Source organism: Oncorhynchus mykiss, chromosome 19, assembly GCF_057628025.1.
Source record: "Oncorhynchus mykiss isolate SJ-2025 chromosome 19, ASM5762802v1, whole genome shotgun sequence".
Classification (NCBI taxonomy): domain Eukaryota; kingdom Metazoa; phylum Chordata; class Actinopteri; order Salmoniformes; family Salmonidae; genus Oncorhynchus; species Oncorhynchus mykiss.
The window spans coordinates 35,495,208-35,506,727 of NC_143040.1; positions in this window are offsets into that span (position 1 = coordinate 35,495,208).

Below are 11,520 nucleotides of genomic sequence, written 5' to 3' on the forward strand. Positions count from 1 at the left end.
TATGTAAGCAGGACTGGGTGGCCAAAGTCAACAGACAGACAGACGGTATGCAGATGCATTTTACTGTCCCAGACCTCAGATACAGCAATCCATGGATATTATTAATCCACCGGATACTACACACAGGCACGCACGGACGCACACACGGCACAAAGCATAGATATGCACAGCAGTGTGCAAGCATGGAGGATGTTACCATACCTAGCTAGCTCCCACAGTGGATAACTGCATAACGTACAATCACTCAGCTGCTAAATCTTTTTGCAGAAAAGTTATGACCTATACATGTGACAGTAACTAAATGGACTACTGTAGTCTAACCAACAACAGCATCTGCAATTACTAGAGAATTAGCCTACTGTACTGTAGGCCTAACTCTTTACTCAGTATACCAAAAATATAGTACAGTACTTTATTCTGTGGGATACAGTACCATTTGAAATACAGCAGTTCTTTCCCTGCCCACAAAATGTTTCCACAATGCACTATAAATTACAGTATGTTGCAGTAAAACATTTTACAGTATTTTACTGTTGATAATACCCCAAATTACTGTATAAATGACAGTTTTCCATTACAGCCTAACTTTTTACTCAACTACTGTATTGTAGGCCTAACTCTTTATTCAACCTACTGTATTGTAGGCCTAACTCTTTATTCATCCTACTGTATTGTAGGAATAACTCTTTCCTAAACCTACTGTACTGTGGCCTAACTCTTTACTTAGCTGATCCTGTAAGCTTAAACCATGTACTACTGCCATATCCACAATTTACAGTAGAACTGGGAGAAATATTATAAATGCCAGAATGTATGGGGACATCAGAGAATTGAAGGTAGATAGTGCTCTACGTTCTAACGTTCTCTGACTGGAGTTCCACTGTACATGTACTCGCACAATCCCTCATGATTAACCAACTGACAGACTCTCTGTGTTTCCTCATGGTCCTGGTAAATTAACTCTGCCAGGGATGTTTATGTCATCAACATGCATGTAGTGTATGTAGCTAATGCAGCAATATGACCAACAGTCTTCTCCATAGTCATGTTACTCTAGCTCCATTCAGGTTGGGTTGTGCTTCATATAAAGGCTGATCAAAAGAGTCCTGGTTAAAAAGGCCAAAGTCCGACCCCTAAAATCATCCCCAGTGGAATAGGTCAAACTCTTGTTATAGTGCATTTACAGTAACATGACTGTCACAAGTAACAACACACACTCAGACGACCCTCAGACACAGGATGTGTGTCAAAGGAGTTGACTAAACCACATACAGATGGGACCAGACCAGACTAGGAATACACTTTAAATTGGGCAAAACAAAGCTCTCTAACTCCTTGACTCAGCATAGTGCAGGGGTCCTCTGACCTGCTCTCCCACTACAGAAACATTCCCTGGTGTCCCTGGCTCTCCCCTCTCCTCCCTCGCTCCATCCCTCGTTCACCAGTCAGTCTCAACTTCCTGCTGTGGCTTGGCTCAGGCGTTGGCCCTGGCGACGGTTGCTTAGACAGCATTGCCGGAGAGAGAATAGAGCAGTTCATGCATACACCGACACACACACATCAGTCATAACGAATGAACACACACACGCACCCGTCTCAACGGCAGTCAAAACACACAACAACTCCCAACACACACACCCGTCTCAGTGCCAGTCAAAACATTGCTCGGCCGAGTTAGCACATCATATCTTGTCCCAGCGCTTCTCCCAGGCCCAGTTGTTAATGGCTCAGCTTTTACTGCTGACTTCCACAGACAGAATCAGCAACAGGAACAGCACAGCACGGCCCTCCGGGACTGCATCCGCTCGCTCTGGGAGAGAGAGAGAGGGCGTGGGGTGTGTGGGTATGTGTTTTGGAGTGTGTCGGCTCTTAGTGTGTGTGTTTCAAGTTGTTACATGCGCAAGTACAGTGAAATGCCTTTCTTGCAAGCTCTTTGATGCAGTACTAGTACTATAAAACAAGTAAAGTAGAACAAAAACACACAAGAAATAGAAAGAAGAACACGAGAAAGTAAGCTACTGTATATAGAGGGTCACTTCCAAGGTCAGTGCCAATACCATATTTGCAATGTGCAGGGATACTGGAGTGGTAGATGTAGATATGTGTTGGGGTAAGGTGACTGACGAGGCATCAGGATACAGTGCCTTGCGAAAGTATTCGGCCCCCTTGAACTTTGCAACCTTTTGCCACATTTCAGGCTTCAAACATAAAGATATAAAACTGTATTTTTTTGTGAAGAATCAACAACAAGTGGGACACAATCATGAAGTGGAACGACATTTATTGGATATTTCAAACTTTTTTAACAAATCAAAAACTGAAAAATTGGGCGTGCAAAATTATTCAGCCCCCTTAAGTTAATACTTTGTAGCGCCACCTTTTGCTGCGATTACAGCTGTAAGTCACTTGGGGTATGTCTCTATCAGTTTTGCACATCGAGAGACTGAAATTTTTTCCCATTCCTCCTTGCAAAACAGCTTGAGCTCAGTGAGGTTGGATGGAGAGCATTTGTGAACAGCAGTTTTCAGTTCTTTCCACAGATTCTCGATTGGATTCAGGTCTGGACTTTGACTTGGCCATTCTAACACCTGGATATGTTTATTTTTGAACCATTCCATTGTAGATTTTCCTTTATGTTTTGCATTATTGTCTTGTTGGAAGACAAATCTCCGTCCCAGTCTCAGGTCTTTTGCAGACTCCATCAGGTTTTCTTCCAGAATGGTCCTGTATTTGGCTCCATCCATCTTCCCATCAATTTTAACCATCTTCCCTGTCCCTGCTGAAGAAAAGCAGGCCCAAACCATGATGCTGCCACCACCATGTTTGACAGTGGGGATGGTGTGTTCAGCTGTGTTCCTTTTACACCAAACATAACGTTTTGCATTGTTGCCAAAAAGTTCAATTTTGGTTTCATCTGACCAGAGCACCTTCTTCCACATGTTTGGTGTGTCTCCCAGGTGGCTTGTGGCAAACTTTAAACAACACTTTTTATGGATATCTTTAAGAAATGGCTTTCTTCTTGCCACTCTTCCATAAAGGCCAGATTTGTGCAATATACGACTGATTGTTGTCCTATGGACAGAGTCTCCCACCTCAGCTGTAGATCTCTGCAGTTCATCCAGAGTGATCATGGGCCTCTTGGCTGCATCTCTGATCAGTCTTCTCCTTGTATGAGCTGAAAGTTTAGAGGGACGGCCAGGTCTTGGTAGATTTGCAGTGGTCTGATACTCCTTCCATTTCAATATTATCGCTTGCACAGTGCTCCTTGGGATGTTTAAAGCTTGGGAAATATTTTTGTATCCAAATCCGGCTTTAAACTTCTTCACAACAGTATCTCGGACCTGCCTGGTGTGTTCCTTGTTCTTCATGATGCTCTCTGCGCTTTTAACGGACCTCTGAGACTATCACAGTGCAGGTGCATTTATACGGAGACTTGATTACACACAGGTGGATTGTATTTATCATCATTAGTCATTTAGGTCAACATTGGATCATTCAGAGATCCTCACTGAACTTCTGGAGAGAGTTTGCTGCACTGAAAGTAAAGGGGCTGAATAATTTTGCACGCCCAATTTTTCAGTTTATGATTTGTTAAAAAAGTTTGAAATATCCAATAAATGTCGTTCCACTTCATGATTGTGTCCCACTTGTTGTTGATTCTTCACAAAAAAATACAGTTTTATATCTTTATGTTTGAAGCCTGAAATGTGTCAAAAGGTCGCAAAGTTCAAGGGGGCCGAATACTTTCGCAAGGCACTGGATATGATAGACAGAGTAGCAGTGAAGTATATGGTGATTGGATGTGTGAGTGTGTGTAGAGTCAGTATGAATGTTTGTGCATATTATGTGTGTGTGAGCAAATTAGGTGTGTGTGTAGAGTGTGCATAGAATGAGTGTGTGTATATAATCAAATCAAACTTTATTTGTCACATGCGCCGACTACAACAAGTGTAGACCTTACCGTGAAATGCTTACTTACAAGCCCTTAACCAACAGTGTAGACCTTACCGTGAAATGCTTACTTACAAGCCCTTAACCAACAGTGTAGACCTTACCGTGAAATGCTTACTTACAAGCCCTTAACCAACAGTGTAGACCTTACCGTGAAATGCTTACTTACAAGCCCTTAACCAACAGTGTAGACCTTACCGTGAAATGCTTACTTACAAGCCCTTAACCAACAGTGTAGACCTTACCGTGAAATGCTTACTTACAAGCCCTTAACCAACAGTGTAGACCTTACCGTGAAATGCTTACTTACAAGCCCTTAACCAACAGTGTAGACCTTACCGTGAAATGCTTACTTACAAGCCCTTAACAGTGCAGTTCAAGAAGAGTTAAGAAAATATTTACCAAATATACTAAAGTAAAAAATTCTAAAAGTAACACAATAACAAGGCTATATACAGGGGTACCAGTACCAAGTCAATGTGCAGGGGTACAGGTTAGTTGAGGTAATTTGCACATGTAGGTAGGGGTGAAGTGCAGATGCATAGATAATAAACAGCGAGTAGCAGCAGTGTAGAAAACACATTGGGGGAGGGGTCAATGTAAATAGTCCGGGGGCCATTTTATTAATTGTTTAGCAATCTTATGTATTGGGGGTAGAAGCTGTTAAGTAGTCTTTTGGTCCTAGACTTGGCGCTCCGGTACTGCTTGCTGTGAGGTAGCACAGAAAACAATCTATGACTTGAGTGACTGGAGTCTCTGACAATTTTATGGGCTATCCACAGACACCGCCTATTATATAGGTCCTGGATGGCAGGAAGCTTGGCCCCAGTGATGTACTGGGCCGTACTCACTACCCTCTGTAGCGCCTTGCGGTCAGATGCCGAGCAGTTGCCACACCAGGCGGTGATGCAACCGGTCAGGATGCTCTCGATGGTTTAGCTGTAGAACTTTTAGAGGATCTGGGGACCCATGCCAAATCTTTTCAGTCTCCTGAGGGGGAAAAGGATTTGTCGTGCCCTCTTCATGACAGTCTTGTGTGTTTGGACCATGATAGTTCGTTGGTGATGTAGACACCAAAGAACTTGAAGCTCTTGACCCGCTCCACTACAGCCCCGTCGATGTTAATGGGGGCCTGTTCAGCCCGCCTTTTCCTATAGTCCACGATCAGCTCCTTTGTCTTGCTCACTTTGAGGGAGAGGTTGTTGTCCTGGCACCACACTGTCAGTTCTCTGACCTCCTCCCTGTAGGCTGTCTCATCGTTGTCGGTGATCAGGCCTACCACTGTTGTGTCGTCAGCAAACTTAATGATGGTGTTGGAGTCATGTTTGGCCACACATTTGTGGGTGAACAGGGAGTACAGGAGAGGACTAAGTACACACCCCTGAGGGGCACCAGTGTTGAGGATCAGTGTGGCAGACATGTAGTTACCTACCCTTAACACCTGGGGGCGGCCCGTCTGGAAGTCCAGTTGCAGAGGGAGGTGTTTAGTCACAGGGTCCTAGGCTTAGCGATGAGCTTTGTGGGCACTATGGTGTTGAAAGCTTAGCTGTAGTCAATGAACAGCATTCTCACATAGGTGTTCCTTTTGTCCAGGTGGGAAAGGGCAGTGTGGAGTGTGATTGAGATTGCGTCATCTGTGGATCTGTTGGGGCGGTATGTGAATTTGAGTGGGTCTAGGGTATCAGGGAGGATGCTGTTGATGTGAGCCATGACCAGCCTTTCAAAGCACTTCATGGCTACCGTCGTGAGTGCTACGTGGCAGTAATCATTTAGGCAGGTTACCTTCCATTCCTTGGGCACAGGGACTATGGTGGTCTGCTTGAAACGTGTAGGTATTACAGACTCGGTCAGGGAGAGGTTAAAAATGTCAGTGAAGACACTTGCCAGTTGGTCCGTGCATGCCTTGAGTACAGGTCCTGGTAATCCGTCTGCCCCAACGGCATTGTGAATGTTGACCTGTTTAAAGGTCTTGCTCACATTGGCTACCGAGAGCGTTATCACACATTCATTCAGACCAGCTGGTGCTCTCGTGCATGCTTCAGTGTTGCTTGCCTCGAAGAGAGCATAAAAGGCATTTAGCTTGTCTGGTAGGCTCATGTCACTGGGTAACTAGCGTCTGCGTTTCCCTTTGTAGTCTGTAATAGTTTTCAAGCCCTGCCACATCTGACATGCGTCAGAGCCGGTGTAGTAGGATTCAATCTTAATCCTGTATTGATGCTTTGCTTGTTTGATGGGTCGTCCAAGGGCATAGCGGGATTTCTTATAAGCATCTGGAGCATCCCTCTCCTTGAAAGCGGCAACTCTAGCCTTTAGCTCGATGCGGATGTTGCCTGTAATCCATGGCTTCTCGTTGGGATATGTACGTACGGTCACTGAGGGGACAACGTCATCGATGCACTTATCAATGAAGCCGATGACTGAGGTGGTATACCCCTCAATGCCATTGGAAGAGTCCGTGGTAAATAGACTGCATTAAAGTCTGTGGTAAATAGACGACTACGAATAATATAGATGAGAACTTTGTATGTGTGTGTGTGTGTGTGTGTGTGTGTGTGTGTGTGTGTGTGTGTGTGTGTGTGTGTGTGTGTGTGTGTGTGTGTGTGTGTGTGTGCGTGTGAGTGTGTGTGTGTGTTGATGGTTTGCTTTCAGAGAGACAAATAATCATGTTTTTTTTTTCATAATGCTATATATCTGCCTCACTCTCAGAGAAATAAGTAGTGCTGCTCAAATAAATAAGTAGTGCTGCTCAGAGAAATAAATAGTGCTGCTCAGAGAAATAAATAGTGCTGCTCAGAGAAATAAGTAGTGCTGCTCAAATAAATAAGTAGTGCTGCTCAGAGAAATAAATAGTGCTGCTCAGAGAAATAAATAGTGCTGCTCAGAGAAATAAGTAGTGCTGCTCAAATAAATAAGTAGTGCTGCTCAGAGAAATAAATAGTGCTGCTCAGAGAAATAAGTTGTGCTGCTCAGAGAAATAAGTAGTGCTGCTCAGAGAAATAAGTAGTGTTGCTAGGTTTTACACAGTCAAATGTAACAAATAACTCACTTTTTTACAAAGAAAAAAATGGGTGAAAATCGATACAGCAATATCAGCTCTGTATGTAAAAGATTTACATTTGACATTTCCGTCATTTAGCAGATGCTATTATCCAGAGCAACTTACAGTGCATTTTATCTTAAGATAGCTATGTGAGACAACCACATATTAGGGTCAAATATACAGGACACAAAAATTCCATTCCAGCTAAACAATGGCTATAGTGTCTTAGCTTTTATTACTTATTTATATAATAAGAAAGATTCCGAATACAAGGAAATGAAACATTTACTAAAACGAGTTAGTACCAGAATAACATAGAACAACACTGCACGTGACCAAGGGCGCTCCGTTCTTAAAGGGGGCATCAGTAATTAACAGAACATGACATTCCTTCTTTTACACAACCAAATGTATTTTTACCACACCACAACCAACACATTTATCAGAAATGGTAGTTATTTGACCTTGAACAGTCTTAGTTTATTTTTTTTCTAAGTCCAGTCTGTCTGGTCTACGGCGCCTCGGATTGTCTGGAGGATCCTGAACGTCCTCAGTGTGAGCTTGTTCCATTATAGCTTCTGCTATAGCAGCACCTTCATCAACACGTTCCCTTCTTTCAGCCTGGGGTCTCTTTACTGCCCCTCCATCCTCTACAGTTCCCTGTGTGTCACTCTCAGGATCTCTGTGCCTGTTCTCTCTTGATTGTTGTGCTGTTTTCCGTGGAATGCATTTGGTTAATGTGACGCCACCACATTATGTCTGGGCTCACTTGAACCTGGTAAGTTCTGGGTCCCGTTTGTGTGTGTACGGGTCCCTCTTGTACATTTCCCTCCTCTTCTGTAGTCTTGCACCATAACTTCCTGTCCTGTTTGAGCCACCGCAGAGCATCTTGGCCTATTTGTTCATCACTTCATTAAGCCTGTTTGGCTTCATGATGTTCAGCTGTGTGCGGAGAGGCCTCCCGAACATCAGTGCGGCTGGGCTTTCATTTGTTGTGGCGGCAACTTGACCAGTTTTGTTTGCAAAGTCCCTTCTTCTCGTTTTGCTGCACGGAGTCCTTGCTTTTAGGGTTTGCACAAAGCATTCTGCCAGCCCTTTGGTGGCAGGTTGGTATGGAGCTGAGGTTGAGTGTTTGATTCCGTTTACTGACATAACTCACTTACAACATCTTGCGCGTTATCACTTACCAGCTGCAGTGGCAATCCAAAGCGTGCAAAAGTAGTTCTGAGACACTCTATCGTCTGAGCTGAGGTGGAGGAGTCAGTGCAAAACACCTCTGGCCATTTGGAATGGGCATCAACTATAACAAAGCAACTTGTGCTTTTCAAAGGGACCAGCGTAGTCCACATGAATTCTTTGCCATGGCTCTGTGGGCCATTCCCATGGGTGGACTGGGACAGGAGCAGGCATGTGAAGGGTTTCCAACCATCCGCTACAGTTCTTCACCATATTATCTATCTGTTGATCCAGACCTGGCCACCAGAAGTGTCTCCTTGCGAGCAGCTTCATTTTGACAATTCCACCATGACCTTCATGTAGTTGCTGCAAAACCTGATGTTGGCATTTCTGGCGTATCATGACTCTCATTCCCCAACATCAAACATCCTTGGAACGTTGTCATTTTGTTTCACCGCTGGAAATACGGAGTCATCTCCTTTCTGCCAGTAGCTGGCCATCCTGACATGGTGTAGGTGTACACTTTGGAAAGGTCACATCTTTCCTTGTCTCCCGCTTGATAGCTGTGCGTGTGACAGGTAGTGCCTCGAGCTGAGTGGTAAGGAAAATGTCCACTGCATCCACACTCCTTTGTCTTTCTCCATCTGCATTTGTGTGGCGGGATGACGGCTTAAACTCAATATCATACATATGACTGGCAAGGACAAGGTGTATCGCTGTATCCTGGCCGGTGTCGTTGCCGGAGTGTCTTTCTTTGGATTGAAAATGGAAAGCAAAGGCTGGTGATCCGTAACCAGTGTGAAACGCTTGCCATATAGGTTGGCATGGAATGTCTCGACGCCTCACACTAGTGCCAGTGCTTCTTTGTTGATTTGTGAGTAGTTCTTCCCTGCATCATTCAAGGTTCGTGACGCAAATGCAACTGGCGTCTCTGACCCATCTTTCAGTGTGTGTGAAAGGACGGCCCCTAAGCCATAAAGGGGACGCCTCACAAGCCAACTTCACTGGCAGTTCGGGGTCGTAATGCATTAGGACCTGTTCAGATGTGGTGAGCCGTTTTGCCTCTAGAAACGCATTTTCACACTGCTCTGTCCACTGCCATGTCCAATTCCTTTCCAGGAGCTGATTGAGAGGCTGGAGTCCTGCTGAAAAGTTTGGGAGGAATCTTCTGTAGTCATTGATCGGTCCCGTGAAAGATCTCACTTCTGTGTTATTTTGCATTGTGGTACCTGTACCACTGTATTGATTTTGTCCCGTGTTTTGTGCAATCCATTGCGGTCGATTTCATGTCCACAGAAGACAGTCTTGTCTTTGAAGAACTCACACTTCTGTAAGTTTGCCTGTGGTCCATACTCTTTCAGTCTTCTCAGGACCTCTTCCAGGTTAGCCAGATGCTCTTTGTCTGTGCGTCCTGTTATGATCATGTCATCCAGGAAACGCTGGGTTCCTGGAATTCCTTGCAAAATCTGGTAAATAATTCGTAGCCAAATGGCTGGGGCCGATGCAATGCCACAAACCAGGCGGTTATACCTGTATAAATGTTTGTGTGTGTTTATGATAGGTGAGAATTGTCTGTTAATTGAATGATTAGAATTTATTAGAATGTATGAAATCATAATCAATAAATGTGTTGTCAGAATTAGGGTAAAACAATATGTCTTTATGGTATTATAAACACAGACTGTCTGAGCTTGGTGCCGACCTGACTAGAGATTTGGGAGAGAACGGGGAGTACGTCTCAAGGACAAGGTCACTATCTCTGTCGGCTGGGTAATGAGACAGACAGTGTGTGCGTAGCAGGACGTGTGTGTGTGTATGTTTGTGTGTACGTGTGGGCGTATGTTTGTGTGTATGTGTGGGCGCGAGAAGTCAGTATAAAATGAATTGATTTGTATTCTTGACTTCAGAACCTTCCTGTGAATAAACATTTAACTGTGGTAGACTGGGCCTCTGTCTGTTTTCATTCGACCAGGATCTTACAAATTCTGGTTTGCAGACTGAGAGTGATATAATTAAATTGGGTGATGTACCTGGAGAACATAATTCTCCTATCAGGGTATTGTCAGGTACTGTTTGGAGCTCTCTTCAACCGGTAGCTGCAGGTAAGCCTGTTTCAGGTCAATTTTACTGAAGTGTTTCCCACCAGCTGGTGCAGCAAAGATGTCATCCAGTAGTGGCAGGAGGCATTGGTCCACATGCAACATTGACTTCACAGTTACCTTGAAGACCCAACACATTCTAACAGACCCGTATTTCTTTACAATAGGAACAATGGGTGTGGCCCATTCACTGCTGTCCACTTTCGTCAGGATCCCTGTATCATGTAAGTGATCCATTTCCGCTTCCCCCCTTGGTCTCAGGGAGTATGGAACAGATCTGGCTTTGCAGAATTTCGGGGTTGCGTCATCTCTTAGTACAAGGTTAGCTGTGAAGCCTTTTACTGTTCCCATCTGATCACTGAAAACTGTGTTGTATTTCTTCCACAAGTGTTCCAGTGTTTGGTCTGTGTCTTTCTCTTTGGACTGCAACGTGTGGAGCATTTTCAAGTCACACCAGTTGAGCTTTATTTTTGAAAGCCATTTCCTGCCAAATAATGGGGGGGGGGGGGGGGGGGGGGGGGCAGTTCCATGCAGCTGCAACTGCTGTGTTTGCTCCCAATAACTCACTCTGATCTGCAACGCCCCCATTGGGCTCAATCTCTTTCCTGAGTATGTCTTCAGCAACACATTTGTCTTCTTCAGCTTGATAGCCTTGAAGTGCTCATTGTAAACAGTCGTGGAAATTATAGCCACTGTGTCCAGCTCCATTTTGAGGGGTTTGCCTTCGATTTCTGGCGTCACCCATATTATGCTACTACTGGGAGAAGTCACTGTGTTTAACATGGGGATGCAGGTAGCCTAGTGGTTAGAGTGTTGGGCCAGTAACTGAAAGGTTGCTGGATTGAATCTCTGAGCTGTTTGTTTTTCTGCCCCTGAACAAGGCAGTTACCCACTGTTCCCCGGTAGGCTGTCATTGTAAATAAGAATTTGTTCTTAACTGACTTGCCTAGTTAAATAAAGGTAATAAAACTTGGTTTACCAAATTAATCACTCATCTGAATCCCTGCCGCTGTTCTCTGCTAGTGCATTCACTCTGCTAGTGCATTCACTGTGACTGAATTTTGCTCTGCATGCTCTTTGAATGTGCCCCTTTCTAATGCATTTGTGACAAATTTTGTCTTTGAAACGGCAGGCCTCTGCTCTGTGACCATCTCTGTCACGCCGGTTGTATTTTTCGGCCACACGGGGGCGCTGTCGGCTTCGTGAAAACATGTGCAGGGAAGTTTGTGATCGGTCAGTATTTATTTATTTCCA